Below are 22,463 nucleotides of genomic sequence, written 5' to 3'. Positions count from 1 at the left end.
AAGTGGGCGGAGACACCAAGAAAGACACATCCTAACACAATGCACAGTGCTCAATTTAGAGTACAAAAGAGCGTACAGTAATTTGACCACTCACGAGTCTGAACAATTCGGGAGTGCAATTCATGGTGCAGAGTCTTTAATAATCATGGCAGCAGCCTACCATGTGTGGCAATTAGTGGTTAGGAAATTGTCCATCCAAGACTAAGGATTTAAATGCAAAATCCGGAGTGTCTCTGGCCAATCTTATACAGAGTTTATGGTCAAGGGTGGTGGGTTTTGGAAATATGTGTATTCAACTTGGTATATTTGGATGAATTTCTTGAATAGGGTGTTTTTTACAAAAAAGTGCCACTGACCATGCAGCACTATGAAATGCTATTTTAACTAATATTTATTATTGGGAAATTCTTATTTTAATATGTTAATACTCAGAATGTGTGTTGGGGAATTTGAATTTGTATTTTTTTTAACATTGTAACCAAATGCACTTAATAAAAATAAAAGAATTAAAAAAAAAACATGTAATCTTTCAAGACGTTATCACCATTGGATCCAATTTAGGACCAAACAGCATGGAGCCCAGGAAGGACATGTGAAGCATGATTTTCTTTTGACTAGCATCCAGTCTCATGACGCCTGGCTGATGTGGTGGCACAACAAGGCACCCCTTGCAATATTATCCATGCCCGTGTTGGACATCAACTGGACCAAGCATTTTATGTGAAGTAGATCATCTCTGCAATCCTCCTCCTTCTCAATATCCTTGCAAATATGTTTATTTGTACCTGTGCTAGGCCTGAGCTATGTTGACCTGATATAGGCTGGCAATAAGTGCGAGATTATTACCAGCATTGCTCTTTGTTTAGGGGGTGTCACAGGGTGCCACATATTCTGCCTTTTCTGTTAAATTTGGAGTCATCCAGACCTCCTGGACAGGTAGGGTTGGTTTGCTAACCCTGACTGTGTAGCACTTGGAAATAAACGTAGACAAATCTATTATGAGGATAAGCCTACTCCCCTGCGATGGTCTTCTTAATAGTTTTGGTCATAGGAATCTCTGAGCTAATCATAGCGTGATGGTGGCTCCTGAAGTTCCCATCTTCTACTTGGTCCGTAGCAACACCTGGGAGCTTGAAGGTTTCCTAATTACGCTTCAGCAGCTTTGGTCTTGCCTTCTTTGAGATGTAGAGACCTTTGAAGCTGTGACTACATTGTCTCTCTCCTCAGGTTTAGACTTGCCTTTTTCTTATCCAGGGCATCTGCTATGGGTTTATGCATGAGAGCCTGTAGCTCAGCCTTTGATTCAGGCAGACCTGAATTCTTCTCTTGGCCTCTTCTCCCTTCTCAGCTGTCCCTAGAGTCTAGCTTTGTCCCCATGATGGAAAGGCTGTGTAGTGATACACGAAATTGCAACCTTGCCAATCAGGGCTTTAGATGACAGCATTAGCCGCTGAAAGCCAATAGTGTATTCAAAGTATGTGCTAAAAATGCTGACAGTAGTCTGTTGTAGCACTTCCATTATGCAGTAGTGAGCTACAAGGAATATGCAGGCCTAGTATGAAATAGGTCACATTAAGCATTGTTGATAGACAGGCAGGGAGGACCCCTAGCTCTGTACCTAATAGGTATTTTTGGAGTGTTTGGAACATCATGGCACCTATATAGCGCTTAGATAGCCAGTCTTAAGCGCTATAAACACTAAGCTATGAGTGCATGCCTTTTAGAGCTTGCAGATGGGGTTAATACATCCCTGCTTCCCTTAGAATATTCAGCCTCACTAACGGTAGCCCTGGCTCCAAGCTAATCTTCCTTTTCTCTGGGAAGGTACTGATAAGACATTCCTCAGCCAGCGCAGATGGGAACCAAGGGAGGGGGTAGGAGCGAGCAGGGAGCATCTCAGAGAGAGCTGGGTTTTTTCCATGAACCAGCCTCACAGGGAAAGTTCTGGAACTATGCGTCATGGTGACTGACAGCAAGAGATTATAAAATATCCATGCACACATGGGATCAGGGGGAGATCGTCTGTGGACTTGATTCGTGTACAGTCAGGTGCCCGGAATTGGCTCTCACGGTGTCCTCCAGCATTGTTTTTCTATGAAAAACCATGGTCTCCCAGTGCTGATTAAAGGGACGTAAGACTGTGTTTCTCTATGTTTCTCTATATTTCTCTATGTTTCTCTATGTTTATCTAAGTTCACTATATTTTGCATTGCTCTTTGTTTTATGCTTTGTAATATTCTCTAACTTGAATCCCAAATGTATATGAAATTCACTGCTTAGAATAAATATGCTAAAACTTTGAGGGTGTCATTTGTCACTAGCATGAGATCACTGCTCAGCACAATAGAACCTGTATTTTGGGCTGAATTGGGTATTTTTGCTCTCAAAGGGCTGGCCCCGAGGAAGATTTTGCCCATATCAAGACATTTGGTGGCAGCTTTGTGGGATTTGTGAAGAGCAGTGCCATGCTGACATGACAAATGGTGTGAGAGAACACAGTGTAGAGTGGGGAGCAGGCTGTCGCATTTCCTTGATGGTCTCACTGCAGCTCTGAGACTTCAAAAGGCAGCAATGTTGTGTCGGTTTGCCGTGGCCGATAGCTTGTGTGGTTAAGACTCCCTTCAGTAAATCAGTCGTGACTGACTTATTGCATGGGATTGGTGCCAGGGAGTACAAGGCGATAAACGAGCGGGAAATGGCTTTGTTTAAAGCACTCCGATGAATGGTTAAGAAAGATGTATGCTCAATTAGAAAAATAATTTTATCATGCGGTTTCCCAAGTTTAAAGTTGTAATTTGGAATGCATAGTGAGACGGAGTTCTCATCTCTATTCTGTCATGAGGGCAGGAAAAAAATAATTGCAGGGATTTGACATGCAAATTGTGAATAGTGAGTTAACCATTGACTCAGCCCCAGTGTGCTAGCGAGTGGGGGCTGTAATGTTCGGAGGCGAAGGTTCGCTTTTTTGATGTATGCTTTTGAATGTTGGCATTCCTGAATAATAAGGAGCCATGCTTAGGAGAATGAGTAACATCTGTGCTGAGAGCCTAAAGAGTTTTTTCTTTCTTTTGGCAACTGTAAAATTCCATGTGCTAATGGTGGCAAATTCTGTTTAAAGGAAACACACTAAAATGGTTATATTGCATTTTAAGCTGTGCCATGCTTTTAATGGGTGAGAGACTCACTTAAAAAGGAAAGTGAGTGAATGTTATTTGGATTTTCGATTTTGTGTATTGATTTGAATTTGCAGAACCAGTTTGCAATGGTTTGGGGAGAAAAACAATTTATATTTTTCTAAATTGCCCCTGGAGTATTTTTGACTGTCCCCATGCTATGCCATGGATTTGTGCTGTTGCCTTATAAGTGATGTATGATTTGGAAATAGTGTCCTGTTGACTGTGATACATGGGGAAAAATGTTGTTGACACATTAAACAGCCCACAAGCAATAGAGTGTGGGTTGTTCTTGCAAAAAAAAAACGTGCAGGGAGCTGCACTAAACATTGGCATTTTTATTTTTAAATGCACTGAACTGAGTGGTTATAGTTTGGCAATGGTACAACAGAATTGACATCTGTGTGTGATAAGATAGCACAAAGATTTAATGGGTTGTGAGTTCTCTTGAAAGATCGCACATTACAAAAAAAAAAGTGCCGCTTTTGAAAACAAGAGTCTTGCTGTGTGTGCAGAGCTTGTGCCTTGAAGCTGTCTTGGGCGAGGTGCAGGAAGGCAAACAAAAGCAGAAACAGTACAAGAAAGAGTTAATCTGGATGAACTGTCTGAAACGAGTGCTTCCCATTGAAGCCGCCACAGTATAAGAGTTATAGGCAAAAGAGATAAGCTGCGTGCTCATGGCGCTGCCAGGTGCACACGAAAGATAAACATGCCTGCATTCCTGAGGAAGGGGGAGCAAAAAGAGAGAGCTGTTCAAAAAGTAAAGAATTTGCCCAGTAAACTGTGGTAGGGAACAAAGGCTTCATGCAGGATGGCAGACGGGCACATCACATCTGAACATTTACCTATGCATCTGTGAATGGGCCAAGAAAAGACAGCTGCCCATTCCAAAAGACATTACTGTGCAAACCGCATTCCCATGTGATGTGATGTGAAGTGAAGTGAAACGCTATTGCTGTGCAAGCTGCATTCCAATGCTCCATGTGATGTGAACTGAAGTAAAGCGCTGTGCACTGGAGAAGAAACCTCTAGGCGCTTTGAGAAGAGAAAATACACATCTGGCAAACTGCAAGCTACATTGCCAGGGGATGGAGTAACTGACAAAGACATTATGGCATTCCAGATGGAAGCAAAACTGACAAAAAGTGCTTAGCCGTTTTGCAAGAGACAACATGCAGAACGGGGCTTTGAAGTACAACATGAACACTGCACATTAGCCATGATCCAGAAGCCACACGGCTTAGTGCAAGAATGAATGATTTGTTGAAGCAACAAAAGAAACTGACTTAGACTATCGCACTCAAAGGGGTGGTTCAGGAAACAGCAAACACCCTTTGGAAAAAATGACAAGTGAAAAAACCAGAGGCCTGAAAAACACTGCCTGTATGAAGAATAAACAGCTGCTTGTGCAACTGTAAGCGGTATTGGACTGAAAGACTTTACCTTTGAAAAATGGAGTGATGCCAGCAGGGCAACCTAAACCAAGATCATGGGACACTGGAAGCAAGTTGGCGCCTGGCATTGGTGATCGCTTTGGTGAAAAAGAAAAGCATTGTGCGACCTGGGTACTTACTATATGGCTTTGTAAAAGCACAGATCAGTCTGAGGTACCATTGACCAGCTATGATTGCATTGCACAAATGAGTTTGTGATTAGGCAGTTACACCCCGTATGGTTGAGTGTAAATAAGCCCCCAGAAACATGCAGAAGGGTGATAAATAATTGCAGTAGCAATGACAAAGTGTGTAGTTACCTGATGAGACTTTTTGAAGATGGGGGTGGTATTATGGGAAGGGGTGGATAACGCTGATATTGAAGTTTTGATGACATCCTAACATGAAGAATAATGATATTGAACTTTTGATGAAATCCTAACATTTTTGTTTGTATTTTTGCCTAGGCAAAAAAGACCAGGCATTTCACAATATCAGAAAGTTAATATGCAGTTTGTGGGTGACACTGATCAAAGAAGGGTCAGACGCATTCTCAGAGAAAGCGAGCCACTGCGACATGCTATTTCAACTTTAACGTGCCCTGCACCGCACAACGCTGCTGCAACCTGCGAAAAGTGTCCAACAGAGTAATAACTTTTGCTGAACTGGCACGATGCAGACTTGGCTAATTATCAAGTATTTGATGCTACACATTCAAATGACTCAGTTGCTGGAAATAACTTAATTGACATGTTTTGCCCTTTCTTGTTTAAAGGACTATGGACAATGAATTGTGGACTGTAACATCAGGCACCACATACAGCTGTGTGACACAGCAATTGAATGCTAACACATTGAAAAATGGTTTTTAAATGCACTGTTGAGATGAATCTGAAAAAACGAAATGGTTTTACTCTTCCAACTGAATTGCTTTAACCAGAGATGTTTTGTTTTTTGAAAAAAAAATATATTCTACATTGCACGTAGGCAGGAAAATGATTTATGAATTGTTGGGGCAGCAGAATTATGCAAGCAGGAGCGTAATTTATTTTGAGATAAGATGAGTGCGCACATCAAAGTCACCTGTGCGTAGGTTAAGATTCTTAATTGAAGTAATGCTGCCAAGTGTATGAGCTATAATTTGAAATGGTAATCTTTGAAACACTGGATACTTTTACAGCCAGCTTAAGGCAGGTAAATGAAACCATGACTGACCTGATGTTTGATTTTATGACACAGAGTGTGACACGGTTTTTGTTAAACCAACCAGTTTCATGTTTTTGTGGGGACAGCTGTCTCCAGCACACTAATGCAAAGAGTCACCTTTTGATTGTAGACATTTGGAATAATTCTTTGGAAAAGCGCTACAAATGAGTATCCACATGGAATTGCTAGTGTACTGGCCAGGCACATTGTCAGGCATCTTTTGTCACTGAATGGATACCATTTGTTTAATTTGTCTAATGTGATGTTTTTCTGACCAAGAACTGCAGCGAGTTTCTCGCCAAGATTTTATGGACTATAACTTGACTAAAGGCATTTTACCATGGTGTGATGAAACAGCCACTGCCGGATAGTAGTATGGTGTTTGTGGCTAAAATTAATATTGTATATGGTAGATATCCCACTTGAAGAAGAGTATTCTCCAAGTCACAATAGGTAGACTGGTAATGCACACCTTCATTATTACAGTGATACACTTAGACATAGGTTTATCATGAGGCAATGTTTCCTTAGTACTACCAAGCTGCTACAAATGGAGTCCATTTCTATGGCCCATCACTAGAGTGCGCGTAGCTAGGGAGCTAGATTCATTAATTGCAGGAGCAGCGGGGAGTAACAGGAGCTTTATATGCTTGTGACATAGAAACTGTGCACAATAAGCTAGCCACTATGGGTTCTGATGCCAGCTCTGCTATAGAACTTCTGGCCTAGTGGGGCCCATTGATATGCCCAGCACTGCTACAAGTATTGACAGCCAATTGAAGATGACAGAATTTTAGACATGAAGACATTTTTGTCTGCCATAGGGCAGGTCAACAAGACTGCTAAATACACACAATGCATTGTATGGCAAACATTGTTTAATCAGCAGGTGTTGGCTTTTTACTGGGTGGGGGCGACCATCCTCCACACACTGACACGCAGAGCTACAGTTACCAGCATACATATGGATTGAATTGCTTGCTTTTGATTGCATGAATAACACATGCCATGCTTGATGTAAATTAGTAGAATTGTTTTTATTTAGATAACCTGGTGCCCATGGGTTCACCTTGTTCACGAAATTATATGGTTTCTGGTTGGGTTCCACCTACCTGGGGGAAGTGTCTAGTCACACAGCCCATAGTCACGCTTGAATGCCCTGGGATCAGGGGGAGGGTAAGCCCTTAGAGTGAAAGGCTGCCAGGTTTTAGAATTGGTAACCATACATAAATGCAATAGTGCATTGTAGATTAGACTACACTGGATTGCCTTGACATTCTAACTGCATGCTGCTTTTTAACTGACAATCAGTTATACAAAATTGATTTAGGTATTTTTGTGTAGGCCAGGTTTTGGCTAGAGTAAATGTCCATGTTCACTTGGTGTAGGTATTTTTTGTGTAGGCCAGGTTTTGGCTAGAGTAAATGCCCATGTTCACTTTGTGTAGATATTTTTGTGTAGGCCAGGTTTTGGCAAGGGTATATGTCACTGTTCACTTTGTGTACATTTTTGTTTAGGTAGTGTTTTACCTTGCATGCCACGCTAACTAACCGCTAGAAGATAGTTTGCTTAAACCTCTTGCAAAGCCCCAAGGTCTTTATCACTGCACTAAATACTATATTGATAGGTATTAGTCAGCATTTTGTCGCACACACGTTGAATAGGGGTGGAATGTAGTGATACACAAAATTGCAACCTTGCCAATCAGGGCTTTAGATGACAGCATTAGCCGCTGAAAGCCAATAGTGTATTCAAAGTATGTGCTAAAAATGCTGACAGTAGTCTGTTGTAGCACTTCCATTATGCAGTAGTGAGCTACAAGGAATATGCAGGCCTAGTATGAAATAGGTCACATTAAGCATTGTTGATAGACAGGCAGGGAGGACCCCTAGCTCTGTACCTAATAGGTATTTTTGGAGTGTTTGGAACATCATGGCACCTATATAGCGCTTAGATAGCCAGTCTTAAGCGCTATAAACACTAAGCTATGAGTGCATGCCTTTTAGAGCTTGCAGATGGGGTTAATACATCCCTGCTTCCCTTAGAATATTCAGCCTCACTAACGGTAGCCCTGGCTCCAAGCTAATCTTCCTTTTCTCTGGGAAGGTACTGATAAGACATTCCTCAGCCAGCGCAGATGGGAACCAAGGGAGGGGGTAGGAGCGAGCAGGGAGCATCTCAGAGAGAGCTGGGTTTTTTCCATGAACCAGCCTCACAGGGAAAGTTCTGGAACTATGCGTCATGGTGACTGACAGCAAGAGATTATAAAATATCCATGCACACATGGGATCAGGGGGAGATCGTCTGTGGACTTGATTCGTGTACAGTCAGGTGCCCGGAATTGGCTCTCACGGTGTCCTCCAGCATTGTTTTTCTATGAAAAACCATGGTCTCCCAGTGCTGATTAAAGGGACGTAAGACTGTGTTTCTCTATGTTTCTCTATATTTCTCTATGTTTCTCTATGTTTATCTAAGTTCACTATATTTTGCATTGCTCTTTGTTTTATGCTTTGTAATATTCTCTAACTTGAATCCCAAATGTATATGAAATTCACTGCTTAGAATAAATATGCTAAAACTTTGAGGGTGTCATTTGTCACTAGCATGAGATCACTGCTCAGCACAATAGAACCTGTATTTTGGGCTGAATTGGGTATTTTTGCTCTCAAAGGGCTGGCCCCGAGGAAGATTTTGCCCATATCAAGACAGGCTGGTGACTGGGGAAGGGAGAAAGCAGTGCTTTGTGATTGCAAGATCGACATGCAAGGTGCTTTGATTTGCTGGAGCATGCCACCGTTACTGATGCCCCACAAATGACAGTGCAAATGAATAACAGTGGAGGTGTGTTCATAGTGTAGACTTAACTGCGCTTCCTGAGTCCCTGTTCCCATTTCTGCACCATTGACCCATCTGCGAAGTCACCCTTCGGTTCCCTGGAAACAAAGGCCCAACAGTGCTGCAACCTCTCCGCATCTTTGCATACCCCCACTGAGCAATCATACACAGAGAATACAGACTCTGTCCAGATTTGCCACAGACATCGGCTCCCATGGATCGGGCCAACCCAACGCCCCACCAGGGCTTTGCGCCCATATCTTCATGGGCCCTCGACAGTCCACTCACCAAAGCCTGATTCCGCTTGAGAAAGAATTAACAAGAAGTAATGTGGGCTGAGGCTTTATTCCTCCTCAAGCGAGGAGAAGACATGGTGGCCCCGGCCTAGAAGGATGAGAACAAACTCTTTCCGAGTTTCTGTCATGAGGTAGGTGAAAAGGGAGGCCAGTTGCTTGATAATGGTCTGACGGGCTTGGCCAGGACATCCACAATGGGCGGGGGAATGAGCTCACTTGATAGACCTCTAGGTCAATGCGGGCAATGGGATTTCATGTTTCTGCGTTATTTAATGCACTTCATTCCTTGATTTGCCACAGGATGGTGACTGCGATTTGCAGCACCAACTGATGTACCAGAGGAAGTTCTGCTGCAACATCTCAGTTTTTTTGACCGCGTTTGTCTTCTTGACTATTATTATGGTATTTATTGAGAGCGGACCTAGCTTCGAGATGCAACGAAGTACTTTATAGAGGTCTTCTGTTCCCATGTAGCAGCTCTATTCTGGAACAACCCGCCCACTCCATCACCCTCCAGAAACATTTCACATAGGGTGCCCAACCACCCCATATTTTGCTGGACTTTCCCGCATTGAGGCCGGCAGGCACACTATGCAGCACGTGAAAAGTCCTGCTTTTCTTCAGGAGGCGGCCTGATCAAAGCCTTTCCAGCACTCACACTTTTGGGTGATAGTTGGAGCTCAGGGCTGCAGAGTGGCTTTAACAGGGGTCTGTGCAGAATCTTAGCATGTTGCTCCATGTCAACAGAGCATTACAATGGGAGCAATTAGACACTCATGGGACAGAGGGGGACTATTAGAAGGGACATTTGTCCCTTCAGAAAAGTGAACGAGGTGATGAGAAAGGGGAAGGGTGTATAATGAGCATGCTGTTTGAAATAAGACTAGGATTTTAAAACCCAAGTGAGATTGTTTTGGCTCACATTACTTTGCTTGGCGCTACTATGACCTTCCATGCAGGATGGGGAAAATAAAGCTAATGACACACTCATTTTGCTCAACATGTTTCTATGACGATTTATAAACTGTAAGGTTAGATTATAATGATATGCTAGTGCATTATGCTGCATGCATTGTTTTCAAGGTATTTCTATAAACAAAATATTTATATCAACTAAATCTGGGAATATATAGTCAACTGCTTAAATTGCCCACATACCGTTTTCACCCTCTTTCCAAAAGTGTGTGATATGGGCAAATCATTTAATTTCACTGGGCTCATTTTTGATTCCCATCATAATTCAGCCGCAGGGACCTGTACGCTTACACTTTTATTTTTACACGTTTGTGTAAAAGGGTTCCGGATGCCAATTTTTACTCATTTGCACGGCAAAGGGCAAAGGGGGATGCCAAAAAGTCAGCGTACATGGTAGACTCCATAGGAATCCCCAGCATTTGCACCACTGAGGACTCTAAGAGAAACATAAGGACACAAGCATATGCCACGTCAGTAAACACGCAGGTCCAGGACGCTAAGAGAAATTTAAGGACACTGACATATGCCGCACCAGTACACATTTGGCAAGGGAGTAAACCAAGTGTCCTGAAGGACCAATACAAAGAGGTCTGGGATGAAAGTAAAGATGCTGATGACAGGCGGGTCAAGGACCCTAAGGGAAATATATGGACACAAACCTTTGTCGCATCAGTAGACGCTTGGCAGGAGAGTAAACCAAGTGTCCTGGAGCGCACCAAGGGGTCTGGGACCCAAGTTAACCACAGAGCTGAGGTCAAGGAAAGGGGGTCAGGAACACTGAGAAGTCTAAGAAAAGAGAAATTGAAGCGAAATGTATAACATATCCTGTGTGCAGCAGTACCTGTCAGGGGAGTACACCAGGTCTGTTCAGCTGGACATTGAGTAGAAAACAAATCATATAAAACATCTTGTGCAGAACAGCACCTGGCAGGGGAGTACACCAGGTCGATTCAGTTGGACACTAAAATAGAGAACCACAGGGGCAAAGCCAAAGTAAATGAGTCTGGGACCTTGAGAAAGCCAAGGAAAGGGCAAGTGAAACAAACTGTTTAAAGTATCCTATGTAGAACAATACCTGGCTGGGGCATACACCAGGTCTGTTCACTTGGACGTTGAGTAAGATTGGGGCAGAGAACCTGTGCAAGCAACACAGCAGGGTCTGAGGCCCATATGAAGCTGGGCAAGGCCCAGAAGAGCAAACTATACGGGCCAGGGACCCACACAAGAGCGAATTAACAAATAATCAATGGGCTGAGGGCCCAAAGCAAGTCGGAGACAGCCCAGAGGGGTCTGGGACCCATGGGAAAGGGGAAGAGAAACGTAATATGTTGAAACGAGGGGTTGTGGACCCATTATCAAAGGAAGAGGCACTTTCTGAGTTTTGCAGTGGATATTGCACCAGACTTGGCGCTTCAGTTTTGAGTTTGAAGAAGAGCCCAGGCAAGGAGGTCTCCCCTTTTACAAGGAAAGTATGTTTTGTGCGAAACAAGTATAGGGCTAAGTCTGTCAGGATAGTAAACCAGACTTAACCCTACTTTGGTAATTGAGGACAAGAACAAAGGGGAAGAGATTCAACCCCCTCCTTTTGATACTTGAGAACTGTGTTTGGACAGTCACTTATTGTGCTTTCAAACTATGAACTGAACTCTAAAGGTCTGCATCCAGAACGTGACGAGCCTCTTTCTGGATCAAGAAGACACCCAGTTTTTCCTTAGTTAGTTTAGTGTAAGGGGCGGAAATAGGTTTGGCCACAGGACGGTGGACTTTATACCTTACAAGACATACTGACAGAGTCCTTCGTGTTTTGTTGAGGTAGGGCAGCCCCTCATAGAAATAGGGCAAGATAGGTTTTTCCTTTTCTTTGTTGTGTAACAAAAGTCTTTGCCCACAATTATACTAATACTGTGTCAGGCTCGTACTTCTGCACCCTTACAGCTATTATAAAACACATTTTCACTCATGGTTTAATGACTATAGAGTTGCTTCATATATAGAACAGTGTCAATCTTGCATTTCACACCAGTTATTTGCTGCTCCACTTACTCATGTCAACTTTTTGTAATTTCACATCCCATGGTGCCTCTAAGTATCTAAGACTGATGATGCTTCTAGCAGTGCTGTTCTGTGAAGTCACTTAGGTTGATCTTAACGCATATTCAAATTAAGATTTTTGCATATATTTAGCCTCTCTGGGCTTGGATAGAGCTTTAACAGACGAGTGTCCTGCATGTATAACTGTCCCACACTTTTTGTTATTTTTTTGTGTTATCTATGCGTTAAAATGCCACCTGTCAATCATGTAACCAAGAAAGTGGAGCGAGAGACGTAAATTACACCATATGGATATGATAGGTTATTTATAACTCGTTTAATACCCAGAGGTTTCTAAGCACGGGCCCGGGGATCGAACCTGTGTGGCTCTGTGTCGTCTTGCTTCCAAGGCAAGCATGTTGCCGCTGGGCTATGCTCCCGTGATGGAACCGCGTGCACTGCAGGCAGAGTCTGACACGTCTAAACTGTCCCACAAAACGATTTTATAAAATTGGCCAACCTATTGTCGCATTTTCCATGTCATGCATACACGAACGGAACTGTGCAAAGCCCTGCGCCCCGTACCCCACCTCAGTTACACCGTGAACCACACCCGGTGGTGGCACTCTCAGTCCAAAGTTGTACCCATGCTTGTCTCCATTTAAAAAAAAAAAAAAAACATTTCCTTGTTTTCAACATTCATTTTAAACACTCCTTATTCCCGAAATCAAGGAGTCCGTAAAATAGTTATAAAACCCTAATGCTTGCAAATTTCTTACCCGCACAAGGCAACCAGACATCTGTGTATTGCCCTTTTTGTCTTCACATCACAGAATTGTTTCACACAAGCATCTTGTGACTAAAATGTGCATGCATTATTACCACACTATTTTCATGTCAACAAATTAGACACACCACAGACTAGCTAAAAAATCAGGTTCATGTGGTGCAGAGATTTAGGGCCCGATTCATTGAATTATTTGCATTGAAAAAAGGGTACTTGCGCGCCAAACTGCGTGCAGTTCTGCGTTCGTCGATTCATGGAACTGAATGTGCAGTACTTTTCCTGGACTTGCATGGAGTTTGTGCAGGCTTGGCATGTCTCTGCGAGCCGTCGAGGGCCTTATGTGAGACTCCACGCAGAGCGTGAGCGTGGCTTGCACACAGGTCTGGGAAGAGGGCGGAACTCCAAAAATAGGGAAGAACTTGGTAAAAAAATGGGTGTTCCGAGGGACCGCCTGCAGTTAGCCCCTCACACTCCCACAATTGCGTGGCACAAGACGTATTCATGGATTCGATCGCGCAACCTCTCGGCTGGGAAATTTCCACGCAAGTCCTTCATACTATCCGCCACCAGAAGACAGGCATAAGTACATTTGCGCGTAGGATTCGCAGCGTGGAGGTGGGGTTGCATGTCAGATTTTGGGGTGTGCCTACTCAACAGGGTTCTGATCTAACTAAGGGGTGCGCATATGCAGTTTAGCGGGGTGCAGGAACGGTTTACGGGCGTTCGCACGCAGGATTCCTGAGTAATTAGCGAGTTACGTTTTTTTATGTGCATGTTGTCCGGGTGCCGGATACAGTTACGGTGGAATCCGCGCAGGTTCCCCGAGATGCAGGCCTACTTACGGGGGACCCCATGCACTGTCTGAAAAGGGATGTGTATTCGCACCTGGGGGAGCGTGCAATGGTGGCTGTTCGGGCTATTTTTGCTTTGCGTGTCGGGGCGTTACGGCCGCGACTTGAGATTACGGTTTATTTCCGCTGTAAATTTAATGAATACGCAGTACGCACATTTTTCATTCTGCGATCAGGCTTGAGCAGTGGACTTCTGAACCCGCGATCCTGGCGGGATTTATGCGCACATTTCCATGAATCAGTCCCTTACTGTGCAGTATAGGCAGTATAATGGCCCCTTCCCAGTGAACTGAACGGGGCCATTAGCACTCTCCATTTCACACTTGTGTCTCCCCCAGCCCAGTAATAAAAGATAAGATTTCAAAGAAACGGACCTGGGGAATGTCCTGGGGCCTGTGAAGCCCTGCTATGAATTCAGCATCCTGACATGTAAAAGCTCTGCTAGTGCCATGTTGCACATACAAAAACGTAACCCTTTTGTTCGTATTTCACAGAGGCAGATCTCAGTGTTTTACATTTCAAAAAAGCACCCTTTTCCTTGTTTTCAGGGAGGAGGATGCGTACCACACAGCACTTTAAGTGTCACCACCAGGGGAACCACAGTAATGGGTGTTCTGGAGAGCAACGCACTTTAACTCCACATGGGGCAGATATCCCTAGCGGCCGAGAAAAGCCGCCTCACCTCGCGAGTGGTTCCAGATGTATAATTTCAGCTCCATCAGCACCTCGGTCAGGTTCTCCACCTTGGCGTGCAGCATGGCGTTCTCGCTGCGCAGCTCCCGAATCATGTCTTGCAACTCAAACTGCAGGCCGCCCGCCCAGAGGGTGCAGAGGAAGCAGCACAGCAGGGGGGCGTGCATGCCACTCCTACGCCTCCGGTGGTGCGGGAGCGGGACCCCCGTAGCACTGGGCGGCCTCACTGCCCGGCAGACCGGGCAACTTCCCCTGTTTGGCGCTTTCAGTGGAGTAACTGCGCGCATCCCCAGAATTCATGGAAGGGACTAGAGCCAATTACATAACAGCTGAGGCTGGGCGCGTCCACTCGTTGGCTGCTCTGAAGGGCACCCAGCGATCAAAGCGAAGTCCCTGAAAGCTCCGTTCCAATATCGATTGATGGGACTGGACGGGCGCCCGGTCGGGTTGGCTATAAAGGGCGCCCTGTGACTAGTAGAGTGCCTTTCTGGAAGAGGAAAACAAGGCCGCCAGGCGCCGCAGAAATTGGGGTGCGCAACGAGCGAAGTTCACATGTTTCCACTCCCCCCCCAATCTTTGCGGGTTTGTTTGGGCAATATTTGCATTTGCTGGTTATCGCACCCCTTGAATCGCCTTACAGCCGCCGTGCAAAGTGCAACGCTTTGCTAAGTGCATTAACCGGACCTAAAACATGCCCCAGCGTGCAAAGCAGAGCTCTCCTTGCCAGGAGATGTATAATATACTAATGTCATAATTACCACATGCGTGCACAAATTACCCTTACAGGCGCCACAACGGCTCATATATGGACATTCCGCATACCTTTGGTGAAAGCAGATGAGGCTTTTTCTGGACACTACGAGAACATGCAAAGCTTTGGAACCACCAGCAATATTGTGCAAACACCTGAATATGATAAAAGAAAACAAGCACCCGCAAAGCCAACAGTTTGGGCTTTTCTGTAGGCATGCGGCTGGCCATAAGATGTCAACATCTGGGGAGCCTTTGATAGCAGTCCTTAGAATATGCCCATCTAAAACCTAGACACACCCCGAAACGGTTGGCTTTGTTGACGCTGCTTATTTTTACACATTGCTTCAGTGCAGGGGAAATATATCAATCAAGTCGCTGAAGGCACACTTGGTTAAGACATTTTCATTATCCCTGTGACGCACTTAGGGCTGCAATTATGCCGTTAACGTTCAGCAGACTGCTTACAAATAACACTGGTGGGCCAAAGTTTGATGTTACTGCTTGATAAGAAATTCCCAGAGGATGTGGTTTGGGCAGGGATAAGCAGATAGTGATTGGAAACGGTCATAGGGATTAGCGTGCCCATGGGCAGTACATGGGTGGGCAAACAGTCAAACAACACCTAGAAGCTGTGTGTCCATCCCCACCTGTCACCCTCCTAACTGTACTCTAATGCAATAGTTTCGGCTTATAGCTAGCGCTTAAGGGTCACCCACTAGCCAAAACTAAAAATCCCCACAACCCTCTTTGGATCACAGGTATGTTTTTAAAAAGCTGACACGGGTTCACGGATGCGTAGAAAAGACGAGGAAGAGTCAGGAGTGGAGGGGTTAACAGGTAACTGCTCTGCCTGTTATGTTCGAAACCAAATCAATGACTAGTGCACTGGGAATGTGTACAAGAAGATAAGAGGGCTAGTGTGGTGGGAGAGCAATAGTGAAACATGCAATTTAAACATAACAAAATGACTATCACAAAAAATAAGAAAATAATTTCCGATTCATATTGCGTGCGCCAAACAGAAAAAAACAGTATTTCTCAGCATGAATTTTTGAAATTGTGTATTCAAACTTTAGTTTGAAAGTTTCAAGTCCAGCACCAAAGACGTTTGTCCTTCGGCTGGATAAGAGCGCTGGCCCTTTAATAGGGGCAGGAATCACGTGGGATTTTGTCCAGCAGATGTTGGGCAACTCCCTCAATGCTGGAAATCTCGCTGCATTTCTAGTCATGGAGCAGGCAGTAACACCCGGGACATGTGCAAAAAGTTGCAAGAACATGGAGGCAGGGAGTGAAGCGCCCCTGTTCCTTCACTGGGCACCCCCTCACTTGGCACCCTCCCCTGGCTTAATGTGAGCATGTGTTTGCCAGGGCTGAGCCTTAGCACTCTATTTCCGGCATCTGCACTTATTATCTCAGTTCCATTGTCATGAACAGAATCCGCTTTGCCCATTTTTTGTGTCCAATGTATTGAATTCTTTTTTAGCTGAATTGTCAGTGATAATCAGTGTAGGCACAATCACTGCCAAGGCACAGTAATCAAGCTAGCCGAAGTCTGGTTGACTCAAGGTACCCAACTCATTGTTATTCAATTCATCCACGGATGAGCAGGGTGGCATTGGCTTGGTTCATCCCTATTCACGAAAGCATTGCACGTGGTGGCATTCGAGCCGCCCAGATCTGAACCCTCAATGCTGCCTTGGCATAGCACCAGCAGCAGCGTGGGCAAAGCTGGGTGTGTGCCAGCGGTGCAGGTGGCTCAGCACCTGTAGTACCCAGAGTCGCACCAATCAATTCGCAGCCTTTAGTTCTACAGATGGAGACACCTTTTGCTGGTTTGACCGGTGGCATGTGGCACCACACATGGATAGGTGTGGGTAGAGCCACTGGGCGTGTGTAGTGCCTGGCTAAGCTGTGTCTCCTCCTTTGTGCTGGCTCGGAGTGCCCACGATACACAGGCAGGTGACATTGCACGGGCCATACCTTAGCTGACCACATGTGTTCAGGAGGTTTGGAGGGTATTACAGGCTTCCTTACCTGGATGACTTCTTAATTACAGCCCATTGTCTTGCTAAGGCTACCAGAGATGTCCAAAGAATTTGCAGAGCCCCACAGGACTATGGAATTGTATTGAAAAGGGACAAACCGCACCTCGTCCCCTCCCAGTCCCTGTCATTTAAAGAGGCACACTTCTTGACATCAGAATCAAAGAACCTCTTGTCTGGGAGGCTGGTCCTCCAGACTTCAGAAGACTAGAGCATCTACTGAATACCTGCTTAGTTTGTATCTTTAATGCAGAAGCTGTTGCTTAGAGCCTCATATTTGCATTGTCCGCGGCGTGTGGGAGAGGGTCAGATCCATCATTCCCCTTAAGGCCTCGCCTGGACTCATCCTCTTACCTCGTGCAGTTACTCGGAAGCTCAAGATTTTTATGTGGGAACGCCTCTAGTAACTAACCTGGAGGCTGCCACGTTCTACACACTCCCTGTTGCCAGAAGAACTCAGAACGTCAAGCCACCTCTTGGTCCATCACCTCCCGAGAGGGAGCTTCTGTTTCCATCCAGATAGCAATGTGGCACAAGCTAGTCTCCGCACTTTTTACCTCTCCTTCCCATACACCACTGGAGGCATCACTGAGACAAAGACTCTGACAATGGGTAGTTGACAACTAATAGCACTGCTTTCCGAGGAGCTGTACAAGCCGGAGAAGCGTGAAGACGTTGGAACAGATCACCAGCTGTGCGGGTGATCTGAAAGGGAAAGGAGGAGGACAGCAACAGAGGTGCACTGGTTGCCACTTTCCATGGACGCCAGCCAGGCTGTCAAAGTAAAAGAGTTCCAGGAGAAACGTTACATCCATACAGTGCTCAGATGGGTTCAACCTGGACACCGCTGAGTGCTTCCTAACTACTAGTGTACAGGAGGGCGGAGCGACCTCTGACAGGCCCATAGGATCAGAGCTCACCCTCGAGTACTTTAAGACGAGATAGCTGCACCTTGAGGTGGATGGGGTGCAACATTCTCTTACTCCAACACCAATCAAATAAGGACAACTCAATGGTTTGGCAAAGGGGAGTCCGTTTAATGATAAGTACAAAACGGGTAAACGTGGAAATCGAATGTGATGCGATAGTCCGCCTCGCTGCAACTCCCAAAATCTTCATTCAGACAGCAATAGTTATAGCAAAAATTCATCATCATTGATGTGTAACACTCAAAAGTTTGTCATACAATTCTATTGGTTGGAAAAGGTAACTTAAGTATAGGTGCTATATCTTTATATGGTAACAGAGTGTGGGGATTCGATAACTCTTATCGGGTGGGCGTCTACGCCCCTCCCTCTACAGCACTCATGCAAAATGTCACTAAAAGTACAACGTCTCATTGGTTCTACTAGCTATAGGACCCTAGATTATTTGGTCCATTGTGATTGGGTCAGTTACACCCCTAGACATAAATCTCCACTTTAATTAGCAGCATGCAGAATGTTCGCCCAGATGCAGTGTGCCCCAAGATTCACCCTGCCTCCATTCCATCAATCAGTACTTTTGGGCTAGGTGTCAATTAGTTGGCTGAGGGTGGCCTCGAAACTGTAGCTTCTTATCAGGAAAAGTTATGGCATCCTCTGGTTTTGGGTGACATCAGACATTGGTACCTCTTCGCGCCTGGCTGGTCAAGTGTTAGTACACTGTGAATCTGCTTCTTTTTCCTTCTATTTGTGCATTTAATTCTCCTTTCGGCCCGCCACCTGCATGGGCCTCCTTATGTTGACCTTCGCGGGGCAGGCTGCGCTGTTCTTAAGTTTCGATTCTCTGAAGTTGCCGCTCTCCTCCCTTCCTTGGGTTGACCTCGAATTCCCAGGCATGAGCTGCTCCTTGCTAAGTTTCGATTCCGCTGTCTCTTCTAACTTTTGCTGGAATATGAATCTTGGCCTGTTTGACCTCTGGCAATCTGGGTTAAATTCTGCTTTTGTAAAATGGATTTGCACTCATATAATGTGCTTCGTTGAGGTAGATATATAGTTGGCGCTTGCCGCTCTATTCTTCTACTAAGCATAGCAAGCCGCACTGTTTTCTTAGCTTCTTGCGTTCCAAGCCTATTTACAGGCGTTAGCTAGTTGCATATTTTCCTCCTGCTTTATGGTTACGTTTCTTTACATTTCAACATCGTCTCTTCTTCTAAGTCCGTTACACCATTATTCATAACATTTAGTCTTTGTTTATCACCTTTTTTGGTTGTTGTTTCTTTCATCTGTGAGTCTGTCCGGGCCCTCGTGTCGTCACCATTCGCCTTCAATTGAGGCCCTTTGGGTCTCTTCTGGGACAGTTTGGAAGTAGTCTTCTTTTCGTGTCAGCTGCTGTTTGGTTGTCTCAATGGGTACCTTACTGCTCATGGTTGCCTGGTTATTGGCACTTCAATAGGTATTGCTCTTCTGATGGGCACTGGGCAGAGCCCTAATGCGGCTCTCTGCTGGTTTATTTGCTCATCATACGTCACATATCTTGGTGTGTACGTTCCTGGTGCTTCAATATGGGTGGCTGGAGTGCAGGTCATATCTGGGACCTCCTCTACACTCCCCCTTCTGGTCGGTTCATCGACCACTTCTGCTTCCTTCGCTGGATTCATCTTACTTGGTTCTTCTGTATCAATTTCTTTGTCTTCTGGGTTTGTACATGACGGTGTGAAGGAGTGTGTCTTTGGAGTCCATATTTTTATCACTCCTTTCAAACTTCCTGCTGTTTTTACATGTTCGTCTTTGTTCCAGGTCATTAGATGACATTGGGCCTCATTACGACCCTGGCGGAAATCGCGGTGCTAAATGCACCGCGGAGCACGGCGGAAAGCTGCCGATAGCGCCATGGAGGTTGGCGGATTTTCCACCCCATGCCGACCTTGGTGGGGCGGTAAATCCCCATTCCCCATTTTACCCTTCCCCATTCCCATTTTTGCCCCATAGGGTATAATGGGAGTGGGGAAGGCGTTAATTGCGCCACCGCAAAATACGGTGGCGTAATTAACATCAAGGTCCCGTAGCGCCATGGATTTCTCTGCCCGGAAAAACCAGGCGGAAAACGTTCCATGGCGCTACGGGAACTCGTAGTAGGGCGAATAACGCTGGCGTAAACCCACTCCGCCAGGGTCGTAATGAGGCCCATTGTCTGTTTGGGCTGCAATAGATCCATTTTCCTTCATATTTTCTTCGTTTTCTGGGATACATGAACTTTGTTCCTTCTGGCGCATATTCGCTGGCCTTCACAAAGTCTCTTATTTCATCAGTCAGGTCTCTGGGCTTCCATCGATCATGATCCTCATCCCTTTGGCTTTTTTCGCAGTTTTCTGGCATTGTGAAATTATTATCTTAATGAGACAAAATCCTAGGAGTATCATCAACAGCAGGGCTCCTAGGAACTTGAATATATCAGCCATCCATTACGGGACCCATGAGAATAGTGACCCAAACCAGCTGTCATCATCAACTTCGTCAGTTTCGTCGATCATCTGGTTCTGCAGGTTTGTTAGCATGCCTATGGCTTCTGTTAGAGTTCCATTTTCTTCGTCATGAGAAGGTATAAATGTGCAACATGATTCTCCGATTTTTGCACAAACACCTCCATCCATCGCTGTGATCATGTCAAGTACATATCTGTTCTGGAGAGTCATCAGTCGAATTGGTTTTAGCTCTTCCTTGATCGCGTTGAATCCTTTTATGGTCGTGTTGATGGTCTGCAATAACTCCCATCTGGTTATTTGCAACCATTTAGTGTTTGCTCCAACTTGGAATCTTGGCATGATGATTGTTGTGAACACTGATGAGGTGAGGCTGAACAGCCTGTGTTCATATGGGATTGCATGGAATGCTTCTTCTGATTTGGCAGAGAAGTAATTCTCTCTCTTTATTCAGGATACCAGTTCCACAGATCTCCTTTTCCTCAGGTGAGCATCTGCTTTCGGGAAACTGTCAATATTCAGGTCGCTTTTCGGGATCACTGGTGCTGGAACGTGGACGTTCACTATTGTGCATATGCCTCCCCAGTTTCACGGCAGTCTGATGTATGCTTTGGATCCACATGCCCAGTAATGATACATAATTACTGCAGTTCCGTGAGTCATTCCTGGAGCTTCAAATATTCGTCCACAGTTCTGATTCTCTCCCATCTTCCTTGTGCCGTTGTTCCTGAAGCACAATTTTGGGCTTTCCAGTGGCACTATCTGCAGGGGTCCTCCTCTATCTCTGACCCATGTCAGTAATTTTGTGAGTTTTGGCCATAGAGGTTTGCACAACCTCTGTGAGTTTTCTATCGCTTCCTTGCAGGCTCCAAGGACCATCCATGCTCGGCAGATCACCACTCCTTCTTCCCATCCATCTGGTGAAACCACTGTTCCCCAGATCTGCATTTGTCCTCTGTTCTTCCAAATGTGAGCCTCTTCTGGAGTTTTTCCTTGGACGTTCAGTCTCGGGTTTATTTCCCATTTTATTCCTGCTCCTTTAACTTCAGGCTTTTCATACCTATGAGCTCTATTTCTCGTCTTAATGTCCTGGACATAGTCATCTTCATTGGGGTAATCCATTACAATGAGGCATCCCTCCAATGAACTGACCCCTGGTATTGCACATTGCTACGTGTGACAGACAGTGTGCTGTCGGGACATCAATTTCTACAACCACGAAGATCTTGGATTTCCCCATGCTGTACGGTAGAAGTGCACGAACAAAACATTCTTCTTCTGAAGTTTGCCTTCCAACTTCTTTCATATGTTGGTACCAAATGTTGTTCCCTAGATGCGCTGTGCTGTCCAGGTAATCGTTCAGTTCATCGTTATCTTCACGTGGGCTTCTCTTGATTCTAAGTGTCTTCCTGTAGTTTGCTATAACTACATCCCTAAAAGCGTCTGTATGGCTTTTTCTTGCTGGAGGACTCTCAGGCATTCTGGTCCATGGTGCAGGGTTCTTTATCGGCATCGATGGGGTGGATGGAGGTTTTGCAGTTCTCTTCCTTTCATCTTGCATCCTTTTCCTGCCCTCTTTAAGTGCCTCTATCAGCCACCAGCCTTGTCACTGGCCCAGTGTATGGCTGCATTGTGTGTCTGGTACCTGTCCCTTGTGTTGGAACTTGTGTGCTTGTCAATACAATCTCTGTGGCTTTATTTTTCAGTTCCTCATGCCGTTTCTTCGCTCTAGCTATAAACGGGAATAAATGATCAATTAACATTTGTGTCTTTGCAGTGAATTCTCCTGCAGCCGCTTCTGTCTTCTTAAGGGCTTTTGTTATGTCTGCTTTTGTTGACCTTTCTCTTGATTCTTCTCGGTTTATCTCATTATTTTCGGGGACTGGTTGTTCGGTAGGCAGTCTCGTGCTCTCTGTTGCTTTCGCTTGAGGTTTTGTGGCCATTGACACTTGCCCTGGTTTGTGTGCATTCAGTGTGTGCGTGTA

Source organism: Ambystoma mexicanum, chromosome 1p, assembly GCF_040938575.1.
Source record: "Ambystoma mexicanum isolate Mex_15411 chromosome 1p, UKY_AmexF1_1, whole genome shotgun sequence".
Classification (NCBI taxonomy): Eukaryota; Metazoa; Chordata; class Amphibia; order Caudata; family Ambystomatidae; genus Ambystoma; species Ambystoma mexicanum.
The sequence above is the reverse complement of the archived record's forward strand: the minus strand, read 5'-3'. Positions refer to the sequence as shown.